A 14,218-nucleotide genomic window follows, 5' to 3' on the forward strand; every position below is an offset into this window, starting at 1 on the left:
AGAAAGACTGCCACAGCTAAATACCTACAAAGAGTAAGGCAGGTCCTGAAAAGTCAGCTGAATGGGAAAAACAAGATCCAAGCGATCAACACATATGCCCTACCAGTCATCAGATACCCCGCTGGTATAATAAACTGGCCAAAGGAGAAGATAGAGGCTACTGACATCAAGACGAGAAAGCTCCTCACAATGCATGGAGGGTTCCACCCCAAATCCAGTACTCTGAGACTGTACACCAAGCGTAGCGAGGGAGGCCGAGGGCTAGTGAGTGTCAAGACCACTGTTCAGGATGAAACAAATAAGATCCAGGAGTACATCAGAAAGATGGCCCCCAAAGACAAATGGCTTGGTGAATACCTCAGGCAGGAGAAAACCAAAAGTGAGGACAAGAAAGAGGAAGGAGAACCATCATGGAGGGACAAGCGAATGCACGGCGTTTACAACAGACAAATAGAAGAAGTGGCTGATATCAAAAAATCCTACCCGTGGCTGGAAAAGGCTGGACTGAAGGACAGCACAGAGGCACTAATCATGGCAGCACAAGAACAGGCACTCAGTACAAGATCAACAGAGGCCAGGGTCTACCACACCAGGCAGGACCCCCGATGCAGACTGTGCAAAGATGCCTCTGAAACAATACAGCACATAACAGCGGGGTGTAAAATGCAGGCAGGAAGTGCATACATGGAACGCCACAACCAGGTAGCTGTCATAGTGTACAGGAACATCTGCCATGAGTATGGGCTGGAAGTCCCAAGGTCAAAATGGAAGACACCTCCTAAGGTAGTTGAGAATGACCGAGCTAAGATCCTATGGGACTTCAAGATCCAGACTGACAAACAGGTGATGGCTAACCAACCAGACATTGTGTTGATCGACAAACAGCAGAAGAAGGCAGTAGTGATAGATGTGGCAATCCCAAGCGACAGCAACATCAAGAAGAAAGAACATGAGAAGCTTGAGAAATACCAAGGACTGAAGGAGGAGCTAGAAAAGATGTGGAAAGTGAGAGCGGCAGTGGTGCCAGTGGTAATTGGAGCACTGGGGGCTGTGACCCCCAAACTGGGAGAGTGGCTACAGCAGATTCCAGGTAAAACATCAGAGGTCTCTGTCCAGAAGAGCGCAGTCCTAGGAACAGCTAAGATACTGCGCAGAACCCTCAAACTCCCAGGCCTCTGGTAGAGGACCCGAGCTTGAGGATGACACATACCACCCCACGAGGGGTGAGAAAACAGTTTTATATATATATATATATATATATATATATATATATATATATATATATATATATATATATATATATATATATATATATATATATATATATATATATATATATATAATTATCATCTACAATGGAATGGTTCACAAATAAACATATTCAGGTGTTAGAATGGCCAAGTCAAAGTCCAGACCTGAATCAGGAATCTGTGGAAAGAACTGAAAACTGAAAGAGGCAAATATAGCAATTCACTTTTCAGGAGTGCAAAGACCCTAAACACACAGAGCGACAAAAAAATTGTTTAAATCATATCTGATTTGTTATAATGACATGGTCAGAGTTTAAATTTAAATCTAATGCAGATATGTGCGACAACCTGGCAAACTCTGAAGTTGTTCAGATTATCCAGGAGGAATGAAGGCTGCAAGTCAATGACTCAATCTGGGGAATTTACTTAGAAAAAACAGCAACTTCTTCCCAATCTGTCTGCATCCTTTGATTCATTTTACTTTGCAAAGTGCCTTGAGATTGCATTTGCTGAGATGTGAGGCATTATAAACAAGCTAATTTGAATTTGATTGTTGCTTTCACATCAACCTAGTTTTAACTAATATTCAAATCAGTTTGAACAGAGCATTCAAAAAGCAAACCAGGCAGAGCTTCTAGAAGAGTTGTTACATAAGATCAATGACTTCTATGCTGTAGGTAGTATAATTTTGGTGGAGTTAGAACAATTATTTTCATTTAATCTAATTATCATGGGGAAACTGGCTCCTTATACAAACTTTCAAGATGCAAATGATCTGTTTCAAGAAATTAGATTTTCATTCAGGGATTCAGGTGTAATGATTTTGCTAACTTTGAACAAAACTCTCCTGATGATGCTATACTGTAGCCATCTTTAACCAGGCACATTACATGCTTCAGACAGAACTTAAGATTTTTCTTAAATGTTGTCTGCTTGCAGTACATAACCACATATTTCCACTTTGCCTCAACCTTAATTAAAACCAACTCTCTGGAATATCATAAGGTCTGCACTTGCACACGCATTGAGGAGCAGGTGAGGGCTTGCATAAGTTTTTCTCTTAAAAAAAGAAAGTATCTTACTCTGCATGAACACATAGATACAAAAGTGGGCATGTCTATTTTCAACAGCCAACCTGCCTTTTTTTAATAAACACTTCAGGTTCAAATGTGCAGTCTGCCAACAGTTTGTTACAGTACCTCTTTAATATGGAAGAACACAGTACATATTTTAGTTGTGTTTTAGGTTCCAGAAAGAAGAGACGCAAAGAGAAAAGACAGAGGAAATTTAGTAAAATAAAAAGAAATGCATAAAGCTACAAAGAAACCAAATCTAAAATACTTATTTAAGAAATATGACCAAAATAACAGGTTAGAATGTTTAATTGACCAATAATATTATAGCTTTGCCAGTCAGTCTCAGTCAGGGACAACATTCATATATGGTTTTGATTAAAGGAGCAAAGCAGGAAGAAGGGGAGAAATGTAGGCTAAAAAGTCTTCAGATATGGATTTCATTGCTGCAGAATTTATTGGACGGCTCAAGCGTTGTACACCAGGCCAAAAAAGTTGTCAGAAAGCAGGACAAAACTTGTTTTTCACGTCTTTGCACCACTGACACATCCTTTTATTTGGCTGACGTTTAATGTCTTTGGCTGTGAATGACAATCGTTAGCTTTTCTGTTTTAGATCGCCAGCGTTTTCAGTTTCTGTCAAACTCCACATGCATATTATATTGTTCTCAGCGGACTCTGCAGTTCTGCATCTGTACATCTGCATTCCTGATGTCCTGTTGCATCCAATCTCATAAATCAATCAATTTGCCAATAAAACATTTTAAAGGAATACCGAGTATTAGTCCCTTGATAGTGGAAACAAAATTGTAATCGCTGGCTCCTGGAATTGTGTCCCCTACTCTCTGTCCAATCAATTTAGTTTAAATTGATGGATAATATATGGCACCAATGTACGAAGCAAACAAATTAAATTCATTCACATACATTTTGCAAGAAATAAACCAAGGTTTATTGCCTTACTACTGCTTAGTCTGACTCAAAGCGAACCCACACACTTCCTTTCGCCTCGGAGGTGGAATGTAGTAACCTTAGCTAATTATATTGAACACAACACTTATTTGGCAGAAAAGTCTACGATGTGAACACGTTGTGCCAATAAAAAGATCATATCAGCATGTGCAACTGCTCAGTTTATATTGTGCATTGATCAAACAAAACCTTCAACAGGCCAGGACACACACGTGCAGTGCAGAATCCATGTCTCCTGCACTCAGACAAGCTGATGGCACACCTGGCAAAATACAGCACTGCTATTACACAGGGGGAATGCCACACCTGGCAGGAGCAGGTATGGTTTTCCACTTTTAAACTGAATGCTGTAGTTAGGCTGGCACAAAGCAGAAGATTGGCATGACAGGGCAGGCGCAAGTTTTGCAGGTGAAGAGATGAGGAGGACAACTTGGTGGATTGGAACATATAAATTAAGAGATGAATTTGCAGAAGCATTGGAGCTCTCTGCCTATTTTTCCACAGGACTGACACATGGTGAGCAGCCACACCCTGGAAATCTTTTTTTTTTTCTATTAAGTGCCAGCTGAATGCTGCAGGGCTAAAATTGACAGATAAATCTAAGAAAAATAAAAAGAACAAAACAGTGCATTTTGAAGCCAAGGGTTTACAGTATCACTACAGGTATGAGCAGAATGATTGGTGCAGCCACATCATACTACAGTATTTGAACACAGATTTGAAAACGTGCCTTCTTGCAACATCTATATTGAAAAAAAAAGTCTGTCAATCTTCTACAGCTGATTTCTGCTTCTTGTCTGTGTCAAAACATTCAATTCCTTCTGGAAATACAAATCTTTTCTAGCTTGAAACCACTACTCTGAATGTGACAACAAAACCTGTAGACAGCCCATATTTTGTCCAGATGAGGTCCTGAGTCTTTGGTTTGTCTGTCCCTAAGTGAGTGTCCACTGATAATACAGCTGAACAATACCTCACTCCTGGAGCCCTCTCAGAAATTGAAATCAAAGCAAACGTAAAATTAATCAAATGCATGTGCACAACTGTATCCACCCTTATGCACTGGCTCCCAATGTGTCTCTTTATCTCGGCTCACATTATGATTCATGCTGAAACCAAACTGATTTTGAAAAAGCAAAGCACTCAAAAAACATTCAACATTTTGATTCCTAATGCAAGAATAATTTGCACAGTGGAATACAAATAGCAGCCTCTACTAAGTTGGATTAAAAAAAATGAAATAAAAAATAAACAAAACCCCTTTTATCTCCCATGCACATCAAAGCATAGCCACATTTATCAAAAATTGTGAAGATATTTTACCCTCAGCTCACCCTTTTATGCTGCACAGTCCCTTTTTCAAACTCCAGTACATCAGGTGTGCAGCAGTCACTCTTCTTCTTCCTCTGCCTCCCTTTCCTTCACCCACTGCTCAACCTGTAGTTATAGTGTGGCACTAGTTGCACTCAGCTGTGGTGTGTCGTGAACTAAGACAGAAGGAAGGAGGAGAGATGGGAGGGATAGAAGGACAAATGAGTCCTGCCCAGACCGATGATAGAGGCTTCCAAAAAAACGCCCTCGGGGGAGAAAAGATTAGAATATTTCACTTTGCTTGAAGTTTAACTTTCTCATCACTATGTCGTTTCCACTGGCATATTTTACCAGCTTAATTTCTTCTCTGTGTCTTTGTCCCAATAAGTTTTCCTACAACCAATTGTGCCTTCCTGATGTTCTGCCAATTCTCAAACCACAATTTCTGCTTGCCTTGCTCTCTGCTTCTACAACCTATCTATCTATCTATCTATCTATCTATCTATCTATCTATCTATCTATCTATCTATCTATCTATCTATCTATCTATCTATCTATCTATCTATCTATCTATCTATCTATCTATCTATCTATCTATCTATCTATCTATCTATCTATCTATCTATCTATCTATCTATCTATCTATCTATCTATCTAATGTCTATATGACTTCAAGTAACTCAACGTACATCTGGTGTGCAGCTGTATAATAGGAAACATCCGTTTATGTAACTGTGCATGCAGGTGCATTATAAAGGTCCAGAGCTCCCTGTCCGGTAACGAATAAATATTTTCTGATTTCACTACCAATTTGCTTTGTTTTGTTGTTTGGTTTCAGGAAACTGTAAACTGAGACAGTAAACTCACACAGTTTTTTCTTCTAATTTTTTCTCTACAAAGCTTCAAACTCAACGCTTATTCTGATACTTTGAATTGAAAAAGCTTCCTGGATGGGAAGCAAAATATCTTCAAACTTCTTCTTCAAAAGTCCAGAGGATTGTTTTTTTTTTTGGTTTTGCTTTTTTTTAACTTTTTTTGGAATTCTCATTTTTGCAAAGGCTTGATACTTTTAAGGATCAAAGCGCATTGACTCTCTGTTGAATGTGGAGACACAATTAATGTATGAGTAACCATTTGCATCTCAAACACAGTAAAACAGTGAGCTAAAAATAGCAAATGCAAAGGAAAATATTTAGATTTAGTTTTTAATGGGAACTGGAAACAAATCATGGTTTTCTCCAAAAATGTGTATAATAAATAAATGTAAACAATAAATGTAAACATTTCTGTCAACAAAGATTTGCATCATAGCCTGCAACACTCGTTTCAGCGCGGTGCAGTGCCAGGCAGGTGGCTGTTTTAAACAAACCGGTAGGTGTGTCTCGGACAATGGATCCCAAAGGGAAAGAAAATATGCTAGCTGATGAGAACAGAGGATTCAAAGAAGAATGGACCGAATCATTTGATTTCATTACCAATGCAGAAAAGATTGATCATGTTTCCTTTATAATTACAAGTTGTCAAGTAATAAAAAGAGTAATTTGGAAAGGGATTTTAAGGAAAGGCATGCTAAATTTGTAGCCGAACCCTAAATTGGGAATGAGAGAAACGTGCAACTGCAGAACTTCTGGATAAATTACAGAAGCACAAAGATAAATTTAAGAAGTGGGTTGCGTCTCCAAACTCCACTACTGCTGCTAGTTTTGATCGGAGCATGGGAAACTGTTCACAGATGGAACAGGTAGTACTCTGATGCAGGTATATGAACTTTCTTCCATTTTTTCCCCTGAATCCTCAAAATAAAAGAAATAACACAAAAAATATTTCTATAATTTACTTTCTATAATTCATCTATAATTTCTATAATTTCATCAATGCAACAAAACCTTATACATTAATATTGTAATGGAATTTAAACTTAAAGCACCAAATATCGTACAGCAGAGTAGTCACATGATGTGACATTTGCTCCAGGCTAAACCTTTAATCATGAATGCTTATTATATATTTAAGCCAACGTAGTCCTTTTTTATAGTGGGCTAATACACTTAGAGCCTGTGTTGCCATATGAGGCTTATTTAAGAGGGTTAAACTTTTTGTGGCTCCAGACAGATTTGCTTTTTGTTTTTTTCTGGTCCAATATGGCTCTTTGCACAGTTTGGGTTGCCAACTCTTGACAGAGAGCTACTTGCGGCAGGTTGCAGACCCCTGATCCAGGAAATGAGAGCTGTGATTATATGTTAATATAGCTAAAGCTAATAGTGTAACACTTTAATAATTGTGAAAGTAGAACAATAAATGTTCAAAGTTAAATTGATTGAAGTAACCAATCAGTTTTGGTTTCTGTGGGATCACATCATCATCTTCATCATCGTAAGAAACCAACGGTGTATGTTGTTTTAAGTGTAGGGGCCTTAATAGGGGCCAGGAACAGTCCCAACCGGCACTGTTTGGACCTGTTTAGTATAATTAATAATCATAAATTGCATTGGTTATCCCAGGAGATGATAAGTTTCTTAACTGACCAGACCCAGCCCATCTGGCACTAACAACTATGTCACAATGAAACTGACTCTTATTCAACACACACACACCTCAGAACTGACCCTTTTTAATAGCTCTAACACTTCTTTCCCAGAATGCCAGCAATTCAGCTTGTTTGTTGCGAGGAAGGTGTATCTGTTTCAGAGCAAACTTACCAGGAGATTTCATTTGAACCCTAACCTTGTTCAATGGGATGCCATTTCTGCAAACAAAAAATACTTATTTTCACATAATGAATTAAAAGTAAAACACACGAACAATACCAAAAAAACAGAAAAACAACAACAGACAATCAAAAATCCACCCCAACTTTCTAATAGTTAATTTAAATGAAAGTTTTAGAGAAAAAAGCAACAAGAATGAAAAAAGGTTTCCAGTCCATCTGTTTAGTCATCTCAGAACTTGATATAGAGACAAACCAGAACACTGGTGATGTCTTACCGATCATGTTAACACATATCCTGTTGCAGGACAGAAAGAAAACAGCACTGAGCAGGTTAAAATTCTGGGTCACCAAAAACAACCTGAAACTCAAAACCAATTTCATCAGCACACTTTGGACACCGCTGTAATGACTATCGGCTATATCTTCTGTATTGTCTGTCCTTGTTCACATGCCCTCTTAGGCAAAGATTACTATTCGATTTTTTTGTCTCATTCTCCCCCATATTCCCAGGGAGTTGTGCTTGAATCAAAGCAGAGTGATTCAGTGCTCAAAGGATGAGAAAAATCCTGTTTACAGCTATGGGGGCCTTGACCTATGAGTCACTGTAGTTTTTGAGAGTTTCACACAGCTTCCCCTCTTTGCTGGATGGAATATCCCTGTCTTAAGCTATTCCTGCTAGTCTAGTTAAGACTGTCTTGGTATTGGTTATTAAAAACACAGGTTTCCTCAGTTATAAACATTATTTTATTTGGACTGTTGTATAAATGCAATACCAGAGGGGACAGCATGTCAAACATTCCTAAAATGGGAACACTGTCTTTAGTTGAAAATCATTTCAGCATTATCTGTTTGGTACACTCTTCGTAGGAAGTGCCAGAAGACACACATATGATTCATTTGGAAATCTTTTAGAAGGGATACCTCTTGTCCTACAGTATCACCTGCTTTTTTTTTTTTACCATAGCTTTGTGTCCTTCCTTTTTCTAGTGTTTTGTAAGAAGTACAATATGTCCTTCTTTTTGTAGAGTCCATAGACATTGTCACCAGGTCTTGCAGATAATTATCTGCAATAAATAGAATATTGAATTTTTTTTAACATAGCACATTATGAAATAAACATAACACATATAACACATATAATACTTCAAATTGCTTAAACATTTGCTCCCTTTTTCTTTTAAGTCTAAAAGACATGTGCTTTGAATAAATTAAATTCTAAAAAACACCCCATGATGATGATCTCATCAGAAGTCCTAAAAGTACTGCGAAAAGTATTAAAGCATCCGTCCATACAGGTATACTGCCATCAGATCAGGGCAGACTTAAAAGATGCAATAAAATCAAAGTGAAGGATAACTCTCAGAATGATAAATTACAAAAAAAAATCCATTCTCATAAAGCATCTATAGGTAGAGAAACTAAAAATGTAGCCCTCCAGCCAAAGGACATGCATGTGCATCACATGGGTCATTTCAGCAGATAATGAGTGGAATCCAAGCCCAGCGGAGATAAATTCTTTGCAGGGTGACTGAACTTAAAGCTAAACCAAAAGATGTAGGTTTGTTTTTGTAGGGCTTGATATAACAAAGGTGTGTTCAAGTGTTTTGAAATATTTTGGATTGAAGTGAACTGGTAGTTCTTTCATTAAGAACAAGTCTTATCCACCTGGAGACAAAAAAAAATAGGAAACATTAACCTTAGTGTATCTTTGAGCGATTTAGATGAAAGATAAACACAGAGTAGTTTATGATTTAAAATGTTGTAAAAGGACTTCAAACTTTTGTAAGATTAAACTTTGAAAGTTTTAGCCTGCATCTGTCTCCCATCTCCTAAGTCAAAACATTTAAGAAATATATTTTACTGCATGCAACAGCTCCTCTCTGGGCTATGCCTTTACCAGATGTACACATCTACAGACAGAAATTTGTATGTATCCACTCAAGTTTTTGATTGTAAGGAGGGCTACCATTGCTTAAAAAGTAATAGTTAAAGTGACTGAAATTATTATTTTTTCTGTAATAGGATGAGGACAACTTTCTACTCAGATGTAAAGTTGTACATTACGTCCTTGGTTCTTATAAGGGTACCTCAAGTACATTCCCAATTCATCATTCAGTAAATCACCACTTAAAAAGTACAGTCTTTAATTTTGTTTTTTTTTTAGACTGTAAACAAAGATGAATATTTGTACCCATCTGAAATTTGAGTAAGTTTTAAAATGTAATATGATACCCACAAAAAAGCTAAAATCACTACTAGGGCTATTTATTTATTTTTTTTATTCAGAGTGCTTTTATTTTTATGTGTTTCAAAAACACATTCATCTAACTAGACTGTGTGATTTTATAGCAAAAAAAGTAATTTAATATAAACATTTTGAAATCTAATGACATGAGTTTTAACAACTTCAGATGGTCTTGCAGGGTACCAACAGTGTCATCTTCCTGTGACTTTACACTCTCTTTATCCACTCTCTGCTGCGCTGATGTGGGGATGAAGGGTGTTGGACAGGATGGGGATGAGACGGGAGACTATGAGGAGGACGTGCAACCTAAATACGGCTCTTGCAGCCTCGGCCACAGGGAGACAGAGAAGGGGACCACAGACCTCAGTAGCATGCAATTATCCAAAACAAGAAAGTCAAGCCAACCTCCGTTCACTGAGACTTGCAACAAGAGTATTATAGAATAAAGTCCTTCACCTTCACACACACTCGGTTTGGTACAGAACCCTTTCACAGCATGCATGGCGTCCCAGCATGAGCATAAATATCTACCTTTCCTTATGGCACTTGGCAGACCTTTATGCAGCTAAATATATCTTATGAATGACATCATTGCTGCATGCCTAAGGCAGATAGCCAGACCTCAATAACACTGTACATTCAAAGCATGCACTTTAGGCAGCGTAACTTTGATACAGAGATTAGAGCCTCTTTAACCTTTGGAGTAAATAACTGGGAGTAATAATGTTAAAGGCCATCTGAAGCTGGCACAAACTGGCATTCCTCATGACCAAGGGCTTCCTGAGGTAGTTAGGCTAGACCTGCAGAATTAAGGGGGTTATACATAGAATTTAGTTCAACCTGAGAAACCCACGAGGGCTAAAGTTTGAGTACAGTAACCTATTGTTTGCGTACATGTTGCAAACTAGATCAGAAGGTTTCCACTCCCCACTGGACATGGAGGATATCCAGCTGCAGGAGGTCCATCCATGCTGGACAGGCTTGAAGAGGAACCCTCCTTCAGGGAGGCCATGAAAGGGAGAAAGATCAAAGGCTGGTGCACACTCAAGTTGATGCGGGTGTGAACATGTTACAGATGAGAGTAAATGCTAGAGAACCATCTGTGGTTACGTAATAATACTGAGGTCAGGTCACACTAATATGGGTTTACTGTAGAAATCAGGAAAAAGCACACATATGTTAATAATCCTAAATTAATTTAAAGCCTTTTCTGGTTCTAAATGACTTGAATAAAACTGCGGTTCTATTGCCGTGAACTTATACCTTAAGGTCACAGTTAGGGTAGTTACTAGTATATTAAAGGATAAAATATTAACATTAAAAGTAAAATGTGTTTCTCATTCAGCATTTGGGACCTAAAAAAGTTTTACCTTATATACACCTCTGGAAGAGAATAGTAAAATTGCTGAAAAGCAGATGAGATGTCCAGAAATAAAGTCACTGTGTGGGGTTCTGCAGTCAAGCAGTTTGATGGCTCATCTCGTAGGCAAACTAGTGTGGCTCAGTTTATCTGACTCTATCCTTTTAAATTGGTTACACACTGTTCTCTCCTTGCATATACATACAACTGAGGTTAGTGCCACAGGTCAGTTGTACTCATTGTCTTTTGGATGACTCTTTTAGTAGATGGAGATGATCATGGGTTACTTGTTGAAGAGAGATGCAGAATCCAGAAGTTGCAGAAATGGTCTGAGGAGAGTTCCACTTAGCTGACAACACTTTTTCTTGCAAACCTTGCGTTTTTTCAGGAAGAGTTCTTGGATAATGGGTTTTACCCGGTGTTCATTGATGATGAGATGTGGGTGGCAGGGATGCAGTAGCGGGTATGTCAAGGTCATTGTGTTGCCGTTGTTCTGGATAAGGAACATGCTTAATTTATCAGGTTGAAACTCTTTATGGAATGAAACAAGGATGTCAAAAGGTAGGGATTGTGCTTTTGCCTTAAAAAAACAACTTAATAAGATTGAAGCAACCTTTAAGAGTCTGATCCTAAAATATTTCAAATAAGGAGCATTTAATTGCATCAGCAAAAACCATTTATACCATACAGTAGCACCATTAGCATGCTCGGGATGATGTACGATTGCTTGTGCATGGATAAGACATGGAAATGGGTTTAGTCCTTCCCTTTTAAAATGAGTATGCTTTAAATGGATGCTTAAATATGCCTGTATACTGTAGGAACTTTAAGTTAGAAAGAAATGCCCCTTGCCACAAATAATTAATGCACCTGAACCCTCATCACCTGCCACCTCTTAACGTGCCTTTACATATTTTGGAAGGTTTTACAATTCAGTCCAACAGTCCAACTCCAAAGAGCGAGGTAGGATCCAGCCGATGGACTGACAACGAGATGCGGTGGACGCCGCCCAGAGTGAAACCAGATGCAGCATCTCCAGTGAACAGCCAGAAGTCCGAACCAGGTCAGGGAAACAGTTCAGAACAGGAGGGTTCAGAGATTTGAGGGGTCAGTATCCAGGTCAGGGGTTCCATTCAGAACAGCAACAGACAGATCCACTCTGCATTTTGATCCAGGAATAAACAGAGTTCAGGCAGGTTCAGGGTTCCAAGAGTCCAACAGAGAGTTGGACTCTCAAGCAGAACGTTCAGATGGGAACAGGCAAGCCATTAGTTCAGAGGCAGAACAAGGCATGAGATCAGAAAAAATTACAGAATGTTTTTAATCTAGCTCCCTCCACTGAGCCAAAACAGGAAAGGGGCACGCTCATTGGATAAGAGACAGGACATGATCAGGAACACTAAGACAGCACTAAAAACCCTCTCTCACCACTGGCCTCCGAGAATGGGAACATGAACTCAAACTCAAAAGGAAGTAATTGATCTGGCTCGGATAGCTTGGAGTGAGCCATTTATATAAAGCCAGAGATGGGCAATGTGGAGTCAAAAAGTCATCTCCATGTCATGTATTTAATCTACCCAGCCAATTAACCAGGTGAGTCCAATCTGCACAGGTTAATTCACGGTGAAGATTGGACTCACCTGCTTCAGTGGCTGGGTAGAACAAATACATGACATGGAGAGATGACTTGTTGACTCCACATTGCCCATGTCTGTATAAAGCAGCAGGAGCAGGTGTAGGAGATGAGTAATAATGGATAACCAGGCAGAGTTGGGCAGGTGAGTAAAATGAGCAATTATGTCAACTATCAGGATGGTGATGGTGACAGTTGTGATGCTTTTGGTTTATAATTGTACTATAATGATGCCAGTTACGCCGAGCTATTGCCGTCAACAGGTTTATTAAGCAAAACGAGCTGTTATTTCTGAGGCCACAGCTCACGCCCCTCACAACATGGCTAGCATATGCACCAACAAAGATAGCTCTTCAGTTAGCCTTCTCAACCCGCTTAACACTTCCGGTCCTGGAACCGCTGCTCTCCCAGCTCCCCCCCCGTGCGAACCAACAGGCCTATCGCATGAGAGCAGGAGCCAGCAGAGTCAGGCAAAGGAAACACATAAGGAAGGGAACAGAAAACACATAACCATATGGACCCCAATAAAACAAAACACAGAATCATTACACTACCTCCCCACTACAGAGTTCCTCGCCCACGAGGGAACAAACAAAATCATCGAACCGTCTTGAGGCCCTTCTAGCCCGCCGTAGGCGGCCCCCCTGCGATATTTCAGACTGCACCGCAGGGACGTCACTCGGCAGCAGCTGTGTGGCTTCTTTGGAGGCTGGTGGTGATACTGCCACCCCCAACTGATGGTTTCCCAGGGCCTGTGGAGCAGCCCTGCCTCGGTAGGGGGCCAGTCTGTCTCTGTGCAGCGCTAGTTTCCTCCTGTTCAGGGACATCTGCACCCTGTAGACGACCTCCCCCATACGCTCCAACACCCGGCAGGGACCAACCCACTTACTGTCCAACTTTGGGCAGCGGCCCTTCTTCCTCTGGGGGTTGTAAACCCAGACCAGTTCCCTTGGGGTAAAGTGTCGGCCCTTCGCCCTCACATCATAGTTCCTTTTTTTGACGCACACCAGCTTCCTCCTGCTGCCTCCGAGCGAACGCGTGTGCCGTCTCCAACCTGTCCTGGATCTTTCTAGCATACTCAGGACCAGCTGGAGCAGCAGGCGCATCCGGGGGGCGCCCGAAAGATAGGTCAGCTGGCGTGCGCAGCTCCCTCCCCAACATGAGGAGCGATGGTGTGCAGGCTGTGGAGTCCTGCACAGCTGAGCGGCATGCCATTAGCACCAGTGGGAGGTGCTCGTCCCAGTCCCGCTGATGCTCCGCTGTGAGAATGGCCAGCTGTTGTCCCAAGGTGCGGTGGAGTCTTTCCACCAGTCCGTCACTCTGGGGATGTAGTGGTGTCGTCCTTGTTTTCTGGATGCCAAGATGGCTGCACATGACAGAAAACACCCGTGACTCAAAATTTCTGCCCTGGTCACTGTGAATAATGTCCGGTACCCCAAACCTGCTAATCAACCCTCCTACCAAGGCATCTGCCACTGTCTCTGCTTTCTGGTCGGGGATGGCATAGGCCTCTGGCCATTTTGTAAAATAGTCAATAGCCGACAGAACATAGCAGTTTCCTTTGTCAGAGCGTGGTAGTGGGCCCATGACGTCCACCGCCACCCTCTCCATAGGAGCCCCTACTACGAACTGTTGCAGCTGGGCATGTGACTTGCCTGGTGGTCC

The 14,218-nt window shown here is 40.5% G+C and overlaps 1 protein-coding gene across 3 annotated transcripts in view; it reads right to left on the reverse strand.

Annotated features, from left to right (window-relative positions):
* The window catches only part of LOC119793080 (zinc finger protein 469), a 90,554-nt gene extending 85,776 nt beyond the window's left edge, over positions 1–4,778 (reverse strand). The window contains exon 1 of one of the 3 annotated variants that reach the window (XM_038300057.1): positions 4,629–4,778. The gene's annotated coding sequence lies outside the window, so the exon portion shown is untranslated. The remainder of the gene's footprint in view (positions 1–4,628) is intronic. The other 2 variants (XM_038300059.1, XM_038300058.1) reach the window with 2 other exon arrangements.
* Between the last annotated feature and the right edge of the window lie 9,440 nt (positions 4,779–14,218).

This window comes from Cyprinodon tularosa, unplaced genomic scaffold, assembly GCF_016077235.1.
Source record: "Cyprinodon tularosa strain WSP-4 unplaced genomic scaffold, ASM1607723v1 ctg44, whole genome shotgun sequence".
NCBI classification, from domain to species: domain Eukaryota; kingdom Metazoa; phylum Chordata; class Actinopteri; order Cyprinodontiformes; family Cyprinodontidae; genus Cyprinodon; species Cyprinodon tularosa.